Here is a 21,163-nt window from a genome sequence, read left to right on the forward strand (position 1 = left end):
CAATGACAGGGATTCCACAGTCTCCCTAGGTAACCTGTTCCATTACCCAACTATCTTTACAGTCTGGCAGTTTTTCCTAATATGTAACCTGCATCATTCTTGCCGCAGATTAGTCAGATTGCTTGTTGTCATCCCCATCCCAATTTACACAACTTACTTTGCCTCCTTGTTTTGTTCTGTAATGGCCAGCCACGGTTGGGTGCATATTGTTGATTTTGTACCTTGTCTGTTAAACACATAGTGGAGATTTTAAAAGCAGTACAATCTCAGGCTACAGCAAATTATGTCAATGTTGCACACATTTGCTCAGAGTAATGTTCTGGTGGAGGAGAGGAATATTTTTATTAGTAGAACTGGTGTAATTGGGCTGATTATATGGTGGTGTAGTTGCATATAAATGTATGAAGTCTACAAATTGTATGTTAGCTAGATTATTTGCAATGATATGATGCAGAAACTAATAATTGTAGTATTTATGTAGTAAGTAACATTATAATACGTTAGTGTGCTGGAATTTGATTCTTTGCATAGAATATGGTATTTCATAATCTCCAAGTAATACCTTATCTGATTGTGTTAACCTTTGTATGTGAGCTTGTAAAGGTGCGAGGACAAAGTTAGGGCTGGGCAAGTGAGGTAAATCTAATAGTGAATGGTGAAGAATTCTGTTCCATCTAGAAACTTTCCGGCATATATAGCTCCCCGTGGAGTGATTCTCCACTCTTGCCCAGTGTACTGAGAGTCAGAAGTGTGACTTTCTTCCCTCAGGCCAGGAGAGTGAAATGGCAAACAAAAGATGGTGTCCTTCAGAGAAGGTGACAAACAAACTGTTCTTAATTTGCAAGGTCTTTTGTAAGCAAGGTGGGGGGTCCATTTTCCAATTTTCTACCTGTGCCATCTGGTAATGGTGGTCATGTCTGCTACCTGTTAGATCATCCTCACAAGTACTTAGGTAAGGCAGGGGAAAATTGTCTCCTTGGTCACACTGGTGCAACCCCCTCGTGAGAGTAACATGTCACCCCCAAAGGTTTTTTTTCATATTCTATTATCATAGAATCATAGAATATCAGGGTTGGAAGGGACCTCAGGAGGTCATCTAGTCCAACCCCCTGCTCAAAGCAGGACCAGTCCCCAACTAAATCATCCCAGCCAGGGCTTTGCCAAGCCTGACCTTAAAAACCTCTAAGGAAGGAGATTCCACCACCTCCCTAGGTAACCCATTCCAGTGCTTCACCACCCTCCTAGTGAAAAAGTTTTTTCTCATATCCAACCTACATGTCCCCCACTGCAACTTGAGACCACTACTCCTTGTTCTGTTATTATTAGCTATAAGTATTATTGCCGGAGTGCCCAAAGGCCCCATTCAAAATGGGGTGTATACTAGGCTGTACGATTGTGCTGTATTAATGCGTAGGAAGATACAATCCCTTTCCTATCCTCTCCACCCAAATGCTTGCATTCTAACTTAAGAAAAGGCACAATGAGTGTTTTAAAATAGGAGGAGGAGATTGGGGAGAAGGAATGAGGATAGTGGTAATAAGATCACACAGTCACATAACCTGGCAATGTGGCTCTAAATTATGTGAACTAAATATTTGCCATCCCTAACTGTGATACCCCTGTACATCATTTCCAGTTTGCATACCATGACTGACCCATATTATAAACTATACAGCTTCAAAATCATTCAATAAACATCACCCAATTTAATTTCAAGGCACTGGCTAAATCTAGTTTAGGCTAGTAATTTACAGCAAAAACAAAGAGGAGTCCTTGTGGCACCTTAGAGACTAACAAATTAGTAAAAGCGGCAAAGAGTTCTGTGGCACCTTATAGACTAACAGACGTATTGGAGCATAAGCTTTTGTGGGTGAATACATACATCCGACAAAGTGGGTATTCACCCACAAAAGCTTATAGTCCAATACGTCTGTTAATCTATAAGGTGCCACAGGACTCTTTGTTGCTTTTACAGATCTAGACTAACACGGCTACCCCTCTGATACTTAACAAATTAGTGTATGCCCAAATAAATTTATTAGTCTCTAAGGTGCCACAAGGACTCCTTGTTGTTTTTGCTGATACAGACTAACACGGCTACCACTTTGAAACCTGTCACCATGCAAGGCACCTAATTTACGGCAGTAATTTAGGCCTTGATCCACTGAAGTCCAGGGTCATTTGCCATTGACTGTCATATAAGCAGGATCATGAAGCAGATTTCTTCACATACGAGTGTAGTGAGCAGCAAGAATGGGGAACCAGTTCAGATAAAATAAGAACCAATTGGAGCTTGTGATGGCCCAGGCTGTGAAGTTTGAATCCAGATCTGAACTTACATAAGGTTGGGTGTTCAGCTTTGGGCTTTGGTTTCAGGGCCATGTTGTATCAGAACCTTTGCCCAGAACTGGAACCTGGACCTGAACTTTTACTAGGGTATGAAAAAGTTCAATTAAATTGCATGTCGCTCCTCCTCATCCTCCCCTACAATTCCTAGTGACAACCAGGTCTGGAAGGAGAAATACTGGGCTAGCATGAGACAGTCTAATGTCATGCAAAGAAACCAGGAAGTACTGGAGAGCTTTGTGAGAGAGGATGACCATGCAAGGGTTCTCCCATGATTTATAAAATAGCGAGATGTGGACAGGAGGAACCAATTAATCAGCTGAACTTTTGGCTCCTTACCCAGTGACACACTGTACCTCAAATTGGCACCCTATAACCCCCATATTCATCATTCATTTATGATTATGATATTTCATACAGAGCAAGCCGTGTAAGATATCATATGAAAGGTCATGATCTGCTGAAACCCATTGTTCTGTTCAAATATGTATATCATTAGTGTGTATGAAGTTATGAGATTTTGCTGAATGATTGTTACTGAAATATGCTGTAAATTTGCTAGTGACATGCAAAGGACCCCTGCCCAGGAGGATGCTCCATGGCCATTAATCAGCAGGGGAGTTGCAATCAAGGGATTTTCAATTCAATGATAGCTGCCCAAGTCCACACAATGGGGGTTTACTGGATCACTGTAACTCAGCAAAGCGCAACAGGACATGTCTGGGCAAGTGTCTCCCGGGCGCATGGATTGAGGGTATAATGTAAGGAACAATTGCAGCATGTCTTGGCCTTTCTCCTCCCCCACCGATGCTGGAAGCAACAAGCATGCTGAGAAGACGAAACCTTCCACAGAGGAGACTGGTCAAGGCTTCAGGGGGAAGTCTGTGCATTAAGGACTGTAACATCCAGTGAGGTGAGAAAATTGCTGGTCTAAATACTACCTAGTGTAATAAGGTTTAAGATTTAGATTGTGTATTTATCTTTTCTTTTCCATGGTAACTATCTCTGGCCTTTTATTGCTTATCACTTATAATCATTTAAAATCTATCTTTCTGTAGTTAATAAATCTGTTTTATACTTTACCTAAAAGAGTGTATTTGGCCTGAAGTTCTTTGGGAACCTTGGCTCAGGTACAAAAGCTGGTGCATGTCCTCTCCACATTGAGGGAGGGGTGGACTGGGTTATAAACTTACAATGGTCAGGCTTCTGACCAAGGCAGGATGGTACAGCCCTGGGGTTCCTAGGCTGAGGACCTGGCGGGAATTGGCTGGAGTCTCTCTGTTAGTCCATGAGTGGCTGGGTTTGTCCCTGCCTGTGGATGTAAGTTCAGTACCTGCCAGAGGTTTGCAGCTTGTCACAACATCATCGTGTGAGAGGGTGCCTAGGACAGAGGGCCAGCAGTACCGCAGTTCTAGGTTGCACCCCTGGGACCCCATAACCCAAACCTCTTCACTTTCCTCCATCATAAGTGCACAGGGCATTTTTTCACTTACATTCCCCCTCAGCCTTCAAAATGCTTTTAGAAATGACATATCTACTTTCTTCCCAAGCATATCAATCTCCATTTCAGACAATGTAGCAGTGAAAGATTTATGCTGCTGTACAGGTATATTTCACAGGAGATTTACTAAATGATAACCATTCTTTTCTCCCCACATCCTGACATACTTTCTGCTTGTCAGTTAAATCAGGTAAAATGATTTCGTCTTTTCAAGATTAAGGGGCCAGTTTGAATTTCCTTGTTAATGCAAAGCAGACTGCTGGTATGCATATCACTGATTGACCTACAATCGTGTGACAGAGAAACTGGGGAAATTAAAATTGGATTACCTGGCTTACCCTCTAGAGCTGAGCATTTTTGGCACTCAGGGTATAGTTAATATCTCACTTCTAATATGTCGTCTATCGGTATTATGGGGGGGAACTAAGAACAGAAAATGGGTTTATCTCAAATTTGGGGAATTGACAGTGATCAATATCAAATCACAGTTTAAATCATGCATCATTCAGTAGCACAGACACTGCACTGAGATGGATAGAGCACTAACTTACACAGGGAAAAATCTCCTGGGTGTTTCTCAGTTACTCTATATGTTTAGAATACAGATGCATGCACTGAAAGTAGATCATTTAAAAAAAACCCTCCCCACCCAACATATTGCGTAAAGAGAAAAGACCTCAAGAAAGAGCATTCAGATAGCTAGATGATAACATATGTGATTGATTTTGAGAGGTGCTGAGTACCTTCTGAAAATCCGGCCCTAACTATATGAAATACTACAGACTCCCGCAGAGATGGGGCCAAACCACATGCAGAAACTGAACACACCCAAACTTTGGGTACATTTGGATCTGAATGGATATGCAGTATATTTGGCTGGCGACAGTGTCCAGTCTGAAATGGCCTTTCTTATGGGCAGGAGAAAACATTATGGAATTCATCAGTTCTTCACAGAAAGAGGTTGAGTACTCTGACCTGGGAATGCTGCATATAAGTTATATGATCCAGGGTTCATTGACCACAGTGGGAATCTTTCCATTGACTTTAATGGGCCCATATTGCTGATTTCGGCTGCACATTTCTAATTAATATGTTGGCAGTAGAGGTGGAGAGGAAGAAGAGAATTATGAAAATATTATAGGCAATGAAGAGATACCGAGATCTCAGGTGGCTCTGCAAAAGCTTTTCTCATCGGATCATTTTCACTGGATATATATTAAAAACCTTTCCAATTTCATTGTGTATTTTAAGCAGCATATAATTAAAATACCATTGTGCATGCATTTTGCATGCTCTATGTAATGGAGCAAATTCTGCCTTCTGGTATACATGTAGCTACCCTATATCAATTATTATTTGCATTACGGTAATGCCTAGAGGCCCTAACAAATACCAGGAGCCCATTGTACCAGGTGATCTACAAATACATAAGGAGAAACAGTAGTTGCCACGAAGAGCTTGTTATCTAAATACACAAGAAAGACTAATAATGGTGGGAGGAGAAACAATAGAGGTGAAATGACTTGCCCAAGGTTACACAGCAGATCATTAGCAGAGCTTGAATAGACCCCCGAGCCTCCAGACTACTACTGTAGTGCCCTAGCCACCCAATCATGCTGCCCATTGAAATCTGGAAGTAGAATTTGGACTATAATGTGCTAATTTTATGTTTATGTTTATTGAATGTGTAAACTGTATATACATATATAGGAATGATAGCACCCAGATATGCAAACGGTAACAGTTAAGTAGAGAAAGAGCAATACTTCAGCTGGCCCTTTAAGAAGCAGTCCAGACAAATCCGAGAATGGAGACAAACTGAGTCAAGAAGAATGGATGATAATGTCTGCAATGTAACATGGGAATGCCCGATCTCATGTGCATGGTCACCAGTGATCACAGCCCCGGTGATAACTGATGTGAAATTGATACAATAATAATCAATAGTCCTTACATACCAAATTCATGCCTATGATCGGAAAATGCAGCTCTGCTAAGATGAGTGGAGTTGTGCATGAACTGGATTTGGTCCTTTCACTTCAAAGGGCTGTTTGAAATGAGGTGCCAACTTGTTTAGAGAAAATTTTAAAAATGGAAACAAATAGGTAAGTAATAAGAAGATAAGAGGAGTCATCGCTATTTTATTAGATCTCTCAGTAAATCCCATTCTGGTTCGCTCCCCATTACCCCAACCTTGGGGGCTGGGGAAGACACAAAAAAGGATGACTGGGTAATATCCAGCTAACAGCTCTGATCCACCCAATCAAACCATTGTGCCCACTCAGAATCCCACTTAACCATTGTGCCCAAATCCAAAAGGGCCCCCCTGTGTAGATCTGGTTGCAGGGGTGATGCCAGTATCAGACGAAGGAAACAGTTTCAGATGAATTTGAATTCAGCAAGCAAAGGATTCTGTTCCCCCTTGCCTCAGCCCTTGCCAGAGGTTTATCTTGTAATGAGGTAGATCCAGATTAGTAATTTAATATTTTATACCAATTTTATTTCAAGGTTGACATTTGAAGGGGAAAAAAAATAAAAATTTTAAGACCATAACCTGACAATGGGTTGACACTGACATTTAAATTAATTGACTTTAATTTTTTTTAAACCCTCTGCTCTACAAGTTGTGATGGCAATCATTTCTTTTGTACTTAGTCTTCCTTTCTGATTTTGCATGTGGAAAGGCGAGTGTGAGGGAATTTAATTTACCGCGTTTTAAGACATTCAAGAGTAATTTATACACTGAAAGTGCCTATTAGGGAAATGTCTATTATAGTTCCTGCAGTGAATGTATTCTGATAAGACTGCTATGTGCAGTACTCATGTGAAAGCAGCGTAAAGCAAGTGTCAGGACCAGATAACAGAGTCTACACAAACTTTGATTACCGGTGGAAACCTTAAAGCTGGTGAGGTTACAATAAAATTCCAACTAGATTTTTTTAAATAGTAAAGAGGGATAATTATTTTCTTCAAAATGCCAACAAATGCATGGATTTCCTTGATTATAAACTATATTCATTTTGAATTTTCATAATTACCCCTAGTGGAATTACCTAATTTTTATAATTATAGTAAACTAGCCAGCATAAATAATAGCAGTTTCTTAAACTCTAGTTCCATCATTTTCACTTAAAGCAGAGATTCAACCACTTTGTTATATATGAAGAATATAGCATATTTTAGGATGTGTAAGGACCAGAATAATTCAGAGTATATGATAATAATTCAGAGTATATGATGGAAAATAATTCAGAGTATATTATAATACCATTATATAAACCAGATGGTATGTCCTCATCTGGAATACAGAATAAGTTACCCATCACCCCATCTCAAAAAGGTTAATGCAGAATTAAAGAGGGTTCAGGAGAGACAAAGAGAATGATCAGAGGTATGGAAAAATTCTCCTATGATGGGAGATTCAAAAGATGGGGATTATTAATGTTAGCAAGGAGACAAATAAGAGAGGACAGGATAAAAGTCTACAAAATAAGCTGTAGCTCACGAAAGCTTATGCTCAAATAAATTTGTTAGTCTCTAAGGTGCCACAAGTCCTCCTGTTCTTTTTGCAGATACAGACTAACATGGCTGTTACTCTGAAATCCGTAGTCCCCAGCAAACTAGATCCGAAAGAAGTAAGTTTAAACATAGGCAATGTATCTAAAAGCCAATTCTTTGAGTGTTGGTCTCTGTATATGTGAGCACCTCCAGGTGGTGGTACTTCTCTGGGGGTGTTACAACCTGAATGGATCTGCCTAATCACCCTGCACTGTTCTTCATTCCTGCTGGAGCTGTGGTAACCCTCCTCCATGGAATTACAAACAAGCTCTGGCCCACAGTGATACACAAACTAGATGACCTCTTGAGGTCCCTCCAACCCTATGTTTCTATGATTTTTCTCAATGGGAATGAACTGCCTACAGGTAAGATGATGACCCCTATGTTAAGGACAGGGCAAACTTAGGTCCATTCCTGTTCAGCAAAGCACAGGATTAAGCACTTTGCTGGACAGGGATAGTAGAAGAACATGTTTTGCTGAATTAGGGCCCAGTATGAGAAAGTGAGACATATTTTCCAATTAACCTGAAGCTACCTATGAACACAATCTGCACACAGTTCAACTCCTTTCTAAGCAGTATTTGAAGGCTCAAAAGGATGTTTCTGGGTGATCAGACTCCGATCACTTCCTAAGGGCCATGCAGTTGGTTGCAAGTTTCAATATCCTTCTCTCCCTGAATACATTTAAGAAAAAAAGATGGTGAGAAAATTCAGGTACGATCATTGGCAAGCAAATTAAACAGTCAGCATGCTTAGTGTTGTATTTTCAAATTCATATAGCCCAATAACGAAGAGACAATGTTCAAAGCGTTTTGAGGTCTAAGGCAAATAACACAGGCAAGGAATATGTTTCATAGAAAGAAGATGGGCAATATGTCCTGAGGGGCTAGCACAGTTATACTTGTTCAGTATGTAAGGTCAAATGAAGTGTGAAGCAGAAACATTTAGCATAAAAACAATATTAATTATTGGGCAAGCAGAGTAGTGAAATGATAAGATCCAATGATGGAATAAAGCAGGAAGCCGAGACAATGGAAGAGAGAGAGAGAGAGAGAGAGAGAGCGCACAGGAAGCCAGAGACAATATGTTGGGGCGGGGCGGGTGAAAATACAAATTAAGCCTTTTCTTATGAGGTGCACACACAGCTCTGTGCTTACAATATCATGGACATTTTGGTTATCTCAAGCCAAAGTGACTCAGCGCAAAAACTTGCATCATATCTCACCGGCCAACAGCATAAGGTTTATTCCCCACTTCAGAATAATAAAGAGATAGAAAGGTAACTGGGTAGGTAAATATAACATTACTATGTTTGCTGAGGAAAGGAGAGGGGAAGGAATAGCAACTTAATGATCATTAGTGACTCCAGCTGCAGAGAATCAGGAAGGGCTACTTAAACAGAGCTGGGCATTCAGTCAGGAAAACTATACATAAGATAGAAGAACCTGGAGGGAGAATCTCAGGCACCTGCAGGTGAAGCCCTGAGCTAGGGCTGATAAGGATCAGGGGGATCCACAGGGGAAGCTGCCAGAGGCCCTGGAGAAGGTTGGCAGTGAGGAGACACCTGCTGAGACGATGAACAGGAAGAGCTTTGCAGGAGCAGGTTAGACTCCTGAGGCAGAGACCCTGGAAATTTTTGCCTTACTGTGCAGCATGGGTCACTTGCAGGTTTAAACTAGTGTAAATGGTGAATTCTCTGTAACTTGAAGACTCTAAACCATGATTTGAGGACTTCAGTAACTCAGCCAGAGGTTAGGGGTCTATTTCAGGAAAGGGTGGGGTTCTGTGGCTTGCAATGTGCAGGAGGTCAGACTTGATGATCACAGTTGTCCCTTTTGACTTTAAAGTCCTAGTCCACGAGACTGAGAGGGTTGAAGACTTTAGTTCAGCAGAGAAGGGAGAATCCAGAGGTCTGAGAACCAAAGGGAGGCCATGTTAAACACAGGTTATGGGGGAGCAGCACATGGGGGCTTAGAGGTTGCAAGTGGCCCAAGGAAACAGCAGCATATCTGAATATGCAGACCTAATTGCTTACTATAGGGTCCCTGTGCTACAACCCAGAGTAGAGGGTGGGCCTGGGTTCCTGTACCAGGCACAGAGGAGGGGACATGCCAGTACAACTGCAAGAGTAGGTTAGGCTCCTTTGGGGGCGGGGCTGAGGGGTGGCCACTAAGAACACTTCCGTGGTGCCTGAGACGGGGGAAAGAAGAACTACTATTTGGATGTTTAGCTTGGACTTTCAGTTGGACCTTTCCTTACTGCAGAAGGGGACTGAACTTTATGTGACTTGGCCAGAGGGCTGAGCCATAGAAGACCTGCTGAGAGGCAGATGGCCAGCAGGGGGTGCTGAAGATGAGGACTCCTTGCAACATTGCATCCTGACACAAAGGGGTACTGTATTAAAAGGAGGGATATCCCTGGTCACCCATGAGCCCAAGCAACTTGGTGAATTCAAAATGAAGTTGCAGGAGGTGGGGGAAAGAGAAATTTTACAAGAGCTTTGTCCTTTTCCTCCCCGGCATTGCTGCAAGATATATAAATTGGGCCGTGCCAGTGAACTGATTGCTGTTTTAAGAGATAGGGATTATCTGAATTATCACAGGTCTCCCAAGGTAACAGGTTTATGAGCATAGAGGACATCAGGCTGATAACACAAAAACCTTGTATTTGTGTTACAGTATCTAGAAATTCCTTACCTTACCTGTAGGGCAAAATAGGGAGTTGGATTTACGCAGTGCTGGCTCATGTGACTAAGTGATCATGGTCATGCTGGTCCTGGCACCTTAGAATGATGACACACAAGACACACCAGTTAAAATACCTGCCACTCTGTATCGTAACTTACTCCTGGGGGAATTCTGTCCCACTGCACCTGTGCAGAATTCATGTCCCTCTCAGATTTCTTTGCTACTCTGTAGAAAAATGACTTTCTGAGGGAGAAGCAAAGGGAAGCCAAAAGAGTAGTCATGCAACCCTCCCCAGCAGTATGTTTTGGGTGCCCAGGGCAGCCAGCAGAGAGGTAAGTCACTGTGGGGCAGGGGGGCGGGACTGGGGAAAACACTGCTGGTGGCTCCTACCCTGAGCCAGGCTCAGCCGCTAGTCCAGCTGGGCTGGGGAGGATGGGATGACTTCTTTCCCTGCACGGCATCCAGGGTTGGGTCAGACCCACCCCCAAATTTCTCCTCAGGCTTCAGGAAGCTCTGCAAACTCCCCCATCCCTGCACCAATTGCTCCTCAGCTGCAGGGGAAGAGATCATTGTAAGGGGAGATGCTCCCCCATCTGCCCCACCACCGTGCATCCAGACCCCTCATACCCAGAGCCTCCCACCGAGCCTTATCCCCCACAAATCCAGGACCCTCCTGCCAAGACCCACTGCACCTGGACCACCCCGACGAGTCACCTGCATCCCCATCCCACCGAGCCCCAACCAGCTGCATCTGGATTCCCAAGCTCACTGAGCCCCACTCCCTAGCATCTGAACCCCCCACACCCAGACCCCCTGCCAAGCTCTGTCCTTCCCATATCCAGACTTCCTCACCCCCTGCTGAGCTTGAACCACCTTTACTTAGACCCCCTGAAGAGTCCCATTACCGTTGCACCCAGATCCCCCCTACACCCAGATCCCCCACTGAGCTGCCCACCCCCAAATTGCCCCACACACAACTCTCTCAACCCACACCTAGGTCCCCCCATACTAAGCCCCTCCACACTTTAATTCTGCTGGGCTGAGTCTGCCTGCCCACACTTGGTGCACCTGGCACAGTGGGGCAGGACCCTGGGGTGTTTCTGGGGCAGGCCCGGTCCTTGCACTATGTCCGGGTTGGCTGCAGTCTCACCACTGAATCTATTTCCTGGGCGGGAGCTGCAGAGTCATCTCCCACCTCTGTGCAGCCAGTGGCCTGTGCTTCCCAATGCCAGGCTGGAGTGCCACATTTATTTGACAAAATTTGTAGAATTTTGCAGAATTTTAAAATATTGTGTGCAGAAATTTTAATTTTTTTCATGCGGAATGCCCTCAGGAGTAATAGTAGCACAGAATGGCTCAGCAGCATGCTATATGTAGATCCTGGGAACTACAGGCCAGTCAGCCTCACCTCAGTCCCTGGAAAAATCATGGAGCAGATCCTCAAGGAATCAATTCTGAAGCACTTAGAGGAGAGGAAAGTGATCAGGAACAGTCAGCATGGATTTACCAAGGGCAAGTCATGCCTGACTAATCTACTTGCCTTCTTTGACGAAATAACTGGCTCTGTGGATGAGGGGAAAGCAGTGGACTTGTTGTTCCTTGACTTTAGCAAAGCTTTTGACACAGTGTCCCACAGTATTCTTGTCAGCAAGTTAAGAAGTATGGGCTGGATGAATGGACTATAAGGTGGGTAGAAAGTTGGCTAGATTGTCGGGCTCAACGGGTAGTGATCAATGGCTCCATGTCTAGTTGGCAGCCGGTGTCAAGTGGAGTGCCCCAGGAGTCGGTCCTGGGGCCGGTTTTGTTCAATATCTTCATAAATGATCTGGAGGGTGGTGTGGATTGCACCCTCAGCAAGTTTGCAGATGACACTAAACTGGGAGGGGTGGTAGATGCGCTGGAGGGTAGGGATAGGCTACAGAGGGATCTAGACAAATTAGAGGATTGGGCCAAAAGAAATCTGATGAGGTTCAACAAGGACAAGCACAGGCTCCTGCACTTAGGACGGAAGAATCCCATGCACCGCTACAGACTAGGGACTGAATGGCTAGGCAGCAGTTCTGCAGAAAAGGACCTAGGGGTTACAGTGGATGAGAAGCTGGATATGAGTCAACAGTGTGCCCTTGTTGCCAAGAAGGCCAATGGCATTTTGGGATGTATAAGTAGGGGCATTGCCAGCAGATCGAGGGACGTGATCGTTTCCCTCTATTCGACGTTGGTGAGGCCTCATCTGGAGTACTGTGTCCCGTTTTGGGCCCCACACTACAAGAAGGAGGTGGAAAAATTGGAAAGAGTCCAGCGGAGGGCAACAAAAATGATGAGGGGACTGGAACACATGACTTATGAGGAGAGGCTGAGGGAACTGGGATTGTTTAGTCTGCAGAAGAGAAGAATGAGGGGGGATTTGATAGCTGCTTTCAACTACCTGAAAGGGGGTTCCAAAGAGGATGGATCTAGACTGTTCTCAGTGGTAGCTGATGACAGAACAAGGAGTAATGGTCTCAAGTTGCAGTGGGGGAGGTTTAGGTTGGATATTAGGAAAAACTTTTTCACTAGGAGGGTGGTGAAGCACTGGAATGCGTTACCTAGGGAGGTGGTGGAATCTCCTTCCTTAGAAGTTTTTAAGGTCAGGCTTGACAAAGCCCTGGCTGGGATGATTTAGTTGGGGATGGGTCCTGCTTTTGAGCAGGGGGTTGGACTAGATGACCTCCTGAGGTCCCTTCCAACCCTGATATTCTATGATTCTATGACTGAAGCTCTAAACCACCGAGTCACACTGCCAGAATCTCTGCATCACCACCGCTTCCTTGCATCTGGGACCCATCGAGAAGTCCTCCAACTGGCAGACTGGGAGGCCAACAGTGACCAAAGGTTATCCCATTACACCATGCTGCCCATAGAGCTGTGCTCGTTGACTGCAGTAGAGTGTAAAGGTTTTCTTTTCTGAGCCAGTAATGGCCTGGGGCTGGCATGCCAGGTAGGCTAATGCTAGAGTACGCAGCTCACCTGCTGCTATTTCGCTGTTGTCGTCATCGAGAAGAAAACAAATGCAAGCACATCTTTGGTTCCTTCTGAGATTTACTGCCAGGGCACTTTCCCATATGGAATGAGCCATGTTTTTTGGGAGCTGTGTGGTATGTGTCAAGAAGCACTTACCAATACAGGCAGTGTGGTAACTGCAGTGTCTTGCGCTGTGTTTACACTGCATTTAGATACCCGTGGCTGGCCTGTGCCATCTGGCTCAGACAGAGGGGCTGTATAATTGCAGTGTAGATGTTTGGGCTCAGGCTACAGCCTGAGCTCTGTGACCCTCCCACCTTGCAAGGTCCTAGAACCTGGGCCCCATGCCAAGCCTGAATGTCTACACCGCAATTAAACAGCTCCTTACCCGGAGCCCTGCGAGCCGAGTCAGTTGGCACAGGCTAGCCAGGGGTGTCTAATTGCAATGTAGACATAGCCTTAGACCTCAAGTGTATCTAGAAGAGGACTGAGGGCTGCCTTAGCTTGTGCTGCTTGCATCCATGCATACCACCACAGGATTAGTGTATTTGCCTTGCCTGTTTCTGGATACCTATATTACCTTAGCTCAACAAGTCTTTATTTCTTCTGACCCTCTTTGCTTATACATTCCGTGCTCCTCTCACTTGTGCACTTAATTTGCACTCACTCCCTCAGGTAAGATGCTGGGTGCGGGATGTGGTGTATGGAGTCTGAGGGACTGGTGACTCTGTGGCTGTTGTACCTTTAAGCTCCAGAACATTCAGAGCTGGCAGATCTCCAGAGACTTGCCAGGCACAGCTGGAGTCTGAACCCAATGCTCCTAGCTGGGGATCAGAACACGCTCACTGTGCGAACTAGATCCAATGTTGTTGTTACTATATTTTTTCTTGTTGCTGTTCTGATCCAATTAAACTCACTGTCATTATTTTAAAAGGCATAGTTGGCTTTCAGTGTTTCTGGAGATATAATGCAGGAGCCCTTTGACTCAAACAGAAGCATGGAGCACAGAGAGAAAATGACAGCAGGAGACAAAATCCTATATTAGACTGGAGTCAGAGCAGAGAGCTTGTTTAACAAGAACATGGGGGGGGAAGAACCTTTCCTGTAACCCTGCAAATATATACACCTGAACTGTGCTGATTTTGCTGTTAGAGCCCTTTCTGTTCAGGTTCCATCTTTGGGAACTCTAAATTTGTAACTAAAATATTAAAATTATGTCTGTATCCTGCATCTGACGTCCACTCACCCTCTCTCCAGATTGACTCTAGAATCCACTCCTTGGGTTCAGTGGAGTAATGACTTGCTGTTGTGACAATATAGCAGGATGTGATTCTAGCCAGTGTAAAAGAAAAAAATGAGAAAAATAAATTGAAAAATGAATGAGAGGCTGGAACAAAAGATGAAAGTCACAAATGCTAAAGGGGGGGGGAGATGAAAAAGAGACTATATCTTTGAAAGAACAAAGTATAAATATTTCCAGCAAGTGGCACTTAATACAAATTGGTTTGCCCAGTGGCATTTTCTCTTGGCTTGTGATTAGGAAAAAGTCTTTGCATTGAAATAAGACAATAAACAACTAGATTTTTCAGCTCACCCAGTCCATAAACCCACCCAACCCTGGTTCATGGGATTTATGGCTGGCTTGGGAATGTGGGGAAGTGAGGAAAGCCCCTCGTTAAGATATAGACATTGCTGTCTTCACAAATTTCTCTTAAATAATGAGACTTTGTTTCCTTTTGAAGGATGGAGGGGAAAAGAAAGAAATACAAAATATATATCATTAAAAATATGAAGGGATGGGCACTTGAAATTCAGGAGCTGGCATTGCAGGCCAAACTCTTGAAGCAGTGGCAAGCATTGCTGATAGAGGATTTCAATAATAGATGCCGATGGCAGGATAGAAAGTGAAAGGAGGCTGTGACTAAGGGTTTGTACTCGGAGATGAAGAATGGTAGTGTGTGAAGTCTAAAGAAACAGCAGCCACTGCACTTGGGTCAGGAGGTTACATACTCTGATTTCTCTTTAGACTTTTCAGGTGCAGGGAGAAGGATGAGGAAGAAGTAATAGTAACGTATATTCCCTTTTTTCTGCTGCTGCATGTGAAATCCCTCTAGTTCTCGATGTGCTATCATGGTCTGCTACTCTCAGAGCAATAAGAAAAGGAGTACTTGTGGCACCTTAGAGACTAACCAATTTATTTGACCATAAGCTTTCATGAGCTACAGCTCACTTCATCGGATGCATACTGTGGAAAGTGTAGAAGATCTTTTATACACACAAAGCATGAAAAAATACCTCTCCCCACCCCACTCTCCTGCTGGCAATAGCCCATCTAAAGTGATCACTCTCCTTGCAATGTGTATGATAATCAAGTTGGGCCATTTCCAGCACAAATCCAGGTTTTCTCAAACCCCCCCACACACACACACAAAAACACAAACCCACTCTCCTGCTGGTAATAGCTTATCTAAAGTGACCACTCACCTTACAATGTATATGATAATCAAGGTGGGCCATTTCCAGCACAAATCCAGGGTTTAACAGGAACGTCGTGGGGGGGGGGGAATAGGTTACCTTGCATAATGACTTAGCCACTCCCAGTCTCTATTCAAGCCTAAGTTAATTGTATCCAATTTGCAAATGAATTCCAATTCAACAGTTTCTCGCTGGAGTCTGGATTTGAAGTTTTTTTGTTGAAGAATTGCAACTTTCATGTTTGTAATCGCGTGACCAGAGAGATTGAAGTGTTCTCCGACTGGTTTATGAATGTTATAATTCTTGACATCTGATTTGTATCCATTTATTCTTTTACGTAGAGACTGTCCAGTTTGACCAATGTACATGGCAGAGGGGCATTGCTGGCACATGATGGCATAGATCACATTGGTGGATGTGCAGGTGAACGAGCCTCTGATAGTGGGGCTGATGTGATTAGGCCCTGTGATGGTGTCCCCTGAATAGATATGTGGGCACAGTTGGCAACGGGCTTTGTTGCAAGGATAGGTTCCTGGGTTAGTGGTTCTATTGTGTGGTATGTGGTTACTGGTGAGTATTTGCTTCAGGTTGGGGGGCTGTCTGTAGGCAAGGACTGGCCTGTCTCCCAAGATTTGTGAGAGTGTTGGGTCATCCTTCAGGATAGGTTGTAGATCCTTAGTAATGCGTTGGAGGGGTTTTAGTTGGGGGCTGAAGGTGACGGCTAGTGGTGTTCTGTTATTTTCTTTGTTAGGCCTCTCAGAGCAATGAGAACCATCTGAGCAGGGGTCCCTGGAGGCACGATGCCTGCACAGTGGAGGAGCAGGCATGAAACCTCAAGGTGGTGGGTCGGAGGAGGAGAATGCATTCAGGAGCTGCATTTGCTACATCTGCTCTTTAGTCACAGACAATGCTTCCCCCAGTGCTATGCAGCAACTACAGACCTGTGTGCAATGGGAAGGGGCCGTCCATAGTCTCTGCTCTGCCTCAGCTTGCCCATTCTGGGGCTTGGAACACAGCAACAAGTGAATCCTGGCCTCCACAGAGCACTACCCATCAAACTATGCCCGTCTCCTGTACGTGTTAGCAGGATGAAGGGGCTTGTGCACCCAGTGCAGGGCAGCCATAAATTACTCCTGTAATGTCCTTTCTCCCAGCTTCTGGGCCATGCCCTGTAATGGGTTTGTTTCATTTTGGAATAATTGTTCATGTTTATGAGGCTCATTTCTCTTAGTAGAGTTCAGTTGGTGACACTCCTGACTATGGTCCAGAAAGTTGTTCACTCAGACTAGAGCTTGATCTTGCCAATGTTCACTATTAGGGATTCCAAATACCTGGGGGATCTTTGCCTAATCTGTCTTAATTTAGCCCTGCTCAGAGTCAATTCAGCAAGCCTCAAATATTTGGAAGCTTCTCTGGTGTTTATCCAAACTTCCTGAATAAGCAAACTTTGGGTGGAAATCTCTTGGCCTTTCTCACAAGATTTCTGGTAGTTTGTGTTTACATTTGAGATGAAAACATACTTGAAACAGTTTTTCTTGTGGCATGCACAGTCAACCTGCAGAACTCATTGCCAAGGGATGTTGTGAAGGCCAAAAGTATATCTCAGTTCAAAAAAGAATTAGATAAGTTCATGGAGGATAGGTCCATCAATGGCTGTTAGCCAAGATGGTCAGGGATGCAACCCGATGCTCCAATGCCAGAAGCTGGGACTGAAATACAGGGGATGGATCACTCAATAACTGCTCTATTCATTCTCTCTGAAGCTTCTGGCACCAGCCACTGTGAGAAGACGGGATACTGGGTTGATGGATCATTGTTCTGACACAGTATGGTGATTCTTATGTTCTTATTTTGGGGATTCTGCATATGAAAAACAGTGGAATGGAAAATATACTTGTTGATCATTTCAGTACCTTCCAAAAAGTTTTGTTCAAGAAATGGACAAAAGTTTGGAAGACAGAGGCATTCTGGTCCTAGGGCATACCTCACGTTAATACCTCTTCCTGGCTTTTTCCCAAGCACCTCAACCTTCTCCTTCTCCAGGAACAAAGACTTATGTCCCTAGAGCTCATGTAAGTTGCCTTGACTCTTGAACAGTGAAGAAAGTTTGACCTCTAGAGGTGGGGCCTTACTTCAATAGAGCCTCCCAATTTCATCACTAGCTGGGTTTCTGGGCCCTAAGAGTGGGATATTTTCTTGTTGGAAAATAAATGAAATACATCTAAAGTATTAGATGCAAAAGCAAAGTCCATCATATCACTCAGAGTAGAACACAAACTGCCAAGCAGTTTCTTCCATGCTCCCAGAGGATTTCTGACCCATGCTCTGGCTGCTCTGCATGGCTCCAGCAAATGGGAATACCCAGGAGGTATAGAAGGGACAGAGGAATGAAAGTTAACCTTCTCTGTGTGGGGAGGTCTCCACCTCATCGGCAAATATAACTCATAGCAATACATGTATGTTTACCACTATTTTGCTAAAGTTGCCTTTCTCTCTAATGTATTTCATGTGGTCTTGTACCAACTGTGGGAAGTATTACTATCCAGCTTCCCTATTTAGACCTAGTTTCCTCACTTTTAGATTAGGTATCAAGTTCAGTGGGATCCTGTCTTGAATAAGCAGTTGTTATGGTGAAATTAGTTTAAAAAAAAAAAAAAGGAAGTCTGGTCTTGTTGTTAAGGCACTAGACAGGGACTCAGGTGACCTAGGTTTAATTCATGATTCTGCCATAAACTTCCTACGTGTCTCTTTTAAATCACATGAGATCAGGTCCTTCCCTGGTATAAATCAGTGCAGCACCATTGGACCCAAATGATCATTAAACTTAAAATACAAATATTAGCTTGGTTGGAATGATGCCATTTGCACCAGATGAGGATCTGCCTCTTTGTGCCTCAGAGCCCTATCTATAAAAAAGGAGTAATAAGAATTCCCTAACTGAAAAGAAGTTTAGGAGGAAAAAGTTATTAAAGTGTGTCTGGTACACAGACAACATGGTGATAAAAAACACAGAGAAACCTAGAAATGTTATGCGCAGCAGTGGTCCAAAAAAGTGACCAAGACTGGGATTCATAAGGAATGGGATTGTCAGTTATGTGGAGAATATTATAATGCCTTTTTGTAAATCAGTTTCATGGCTGCGTGGAATACCGTGTGGAGTACTGATCACTGCACAAGCTGAGAAGTATGTTGCAGAACAGAATGTTTGTCAGGACTGAAATGGGCCACAGGAACACGTCAATTTTGACAAAACTTCCAGCAGAAACTTGTCTGGATTCCTGCCTCCCCAAAGGCCTCCTTGGCTCCTTGATAGCCTGTATGGTGCTGAAGAGCCCACGCTCCTCAGCACCCTGCCTTAAAGCTCTGTCAAGCCACTTGGGTAGCTGGGGCCAGAAATGTTAATGTAATTCTGTTTTGATTCAGCCACAGAAGAGCTTTCTGAAAATGAAAATTTTGCATATCAGACTTTTTGTTTCAGTTTGGAATGAAGTTTTTTTACGGCAATGTGAAATTTCCTGGGGAGGTAGTGATGGGGTATGCCAACCCCTCCAGTGAGCCCACAGGGGTTAATGAGCTGCTGTGCGGCCACTCAGCCCCACCCTGCTACACCTCCATTTGCTGCCAGGTAATGAAGGGCCAGTAAAAAAGAAAGAGGACAGCTTAATTTCTGGCTGACTAGGGAGGAGGACAGACCTCCTATCTTTTGCTCCCTGCGGAAAGGACCATCCCAGAACCTCTGCAGAGTTTGCTGATGGCCAGAACCCTCCTGAGGAAGGTAGGCCTGGCCCAGGACTACTGAGTTTGGTTTAGGGACTATTTCTTTGCTTTACTATAGAAAGGACTATTGGAGTGTCTGGAACAAGGCTGAGGGGCCTACCAAGCATGTTGCAGGGAACCTCTGCCATGGGGGAAATGGAACTGCCTCAAAAAACTATGGATTTTTGCACCCCCAACTTGATTCTCCCCTGTGGTTTGTCTTTGATCCAGAAGAGTGCAGTCTTAGAGGTATATTCCAGTTCCTTCACCGCTCCAGTGATGAGAATGAACAGAGACCTAGAAAAACCCTAATGGGAAGAAAGACTGCAAAGACGAGGATTGTTTACCTTGGAAGGGAGACAAAGAGGGGACATGATAAAAGTCGATAAAATAACAAATGGTCTAGCGAAGGTAGATCTCAACACATGAACAAGGGGATGTTCAATGAAAGTATAAGATGGGAAATTCAGAGTTGATAGAAGGAAATATTTTCTCACACAGAGCGTAATTAGCCTGTAGAATTCATTGCCACTGGATGTCATTGAGGCCGGGACCTTCACAAGATTCAAAAAGGGATTGGATCTTTATATGGCTAACAAGAATATCCAGAATTATAATAGTTAATGTTAACTTGCGTTTCAGAAAGGATATAGAGCCTTATACTCTAGGGTTTAACTGCCTCTAACTGTTAGAGATTAGGAGGAGACCTTCATGGGATACAGAATAGCCCATGTCTGCATAGTAAGAGGTTTCTTGCATCTACCTCTGAAACATCTGGTGCTGACTACTGTCAGAGAAACTGCACTGGAGTAGATGAACCATGAGTCTGATCTAGCTTGACAATTCCTATGTTCCCATTAAATAAATAAAAGAAATGTCTAAGTAATTTTATTTAGCCCTTCTTCTTTATCCTGCTGGGTTATTTACTTATATTATTATTAACATTCTTATCATGAAACTGACTTCATTTATTTCCATTGTCCACACTAAGTGACAGACAAGGAGCAAAAGCATAAGCAGTGTGACAGGCAAATTGGATTTTTACAAATTCTTTCACCTCTAATAATTGAAGTTGTTAGTGATGTAGGGAAATAAATGTGTATGTTTTTAGCATAGGTTGTAAATTGAGAGTGTTCCTTAAATAATGCTTTCAATTAAGATTTTTAAATAAGTATTTCAATTATAATATATTCATTGAGTTTTTGTCTGCATGGCTCTCCTTATGGAAAAATTAATTTGAGAAAGCCTTGGAAGCAGCTAGAAACAGGGACTTGCCCTCAGCGAATGAAAGATTATTCTATTAATGCAACATTTGTAACTGGATCACCTTCTGGGGAGGTTTGGTGGGGGTATAGTTTATGTGGAACCAGAGGAAGTTGGCGTTCTCTTGCCTGCTCATGCTGTTTCAGTGAAGTTCCCTTTAATTAACCTCTCAATAAAAACTCATTTGTTGGTGGTGTGGGGGTTTTTTGTTTTTTCTTTTTTTTTTTTGTATCTTTCCTCTGGACTTTTTAATACTTTTCTTCCCAAACAGGGCCAAATTTTAACCCTTGTGTCTTCACTGGAGTTAATGCAAGGATGAATTTGGCCTTATGGGTTTATAAGAACTGATGGACATGTATCTGCTACATAGAAGTTAAAGATTGGGAAAACCTATTATGTCATCTGTTCTGTCATCCTACCAGTACAGGATTGTTCCCTGGAGTTCTTTTTTCAGGGTCATTTAAAAGAAATTTCAAATGAAATAACATCTGTCCCTTGAGACAGTATTCCACAGTCTAAGACATCTCACTGTCAAAGAGTTTTCCTGATTTTCACTGTACTGTTTCTCTTATTTGAT

Source organism: Eretmochelys imbricata, chromosome 2 (assembly GCF_965152235.1).
Source record: "Eretmochelys imbricata isolate rEreImb1 chromosome 2, rEreImb1.hap1, whole genome shotgun sequence".
NCBI classification, from domain to species: Eukaryota; Metazoa; Chordata; order Testudines; family Cheloniidae; genus Eretmochelys; species Eretmochelys imbricata.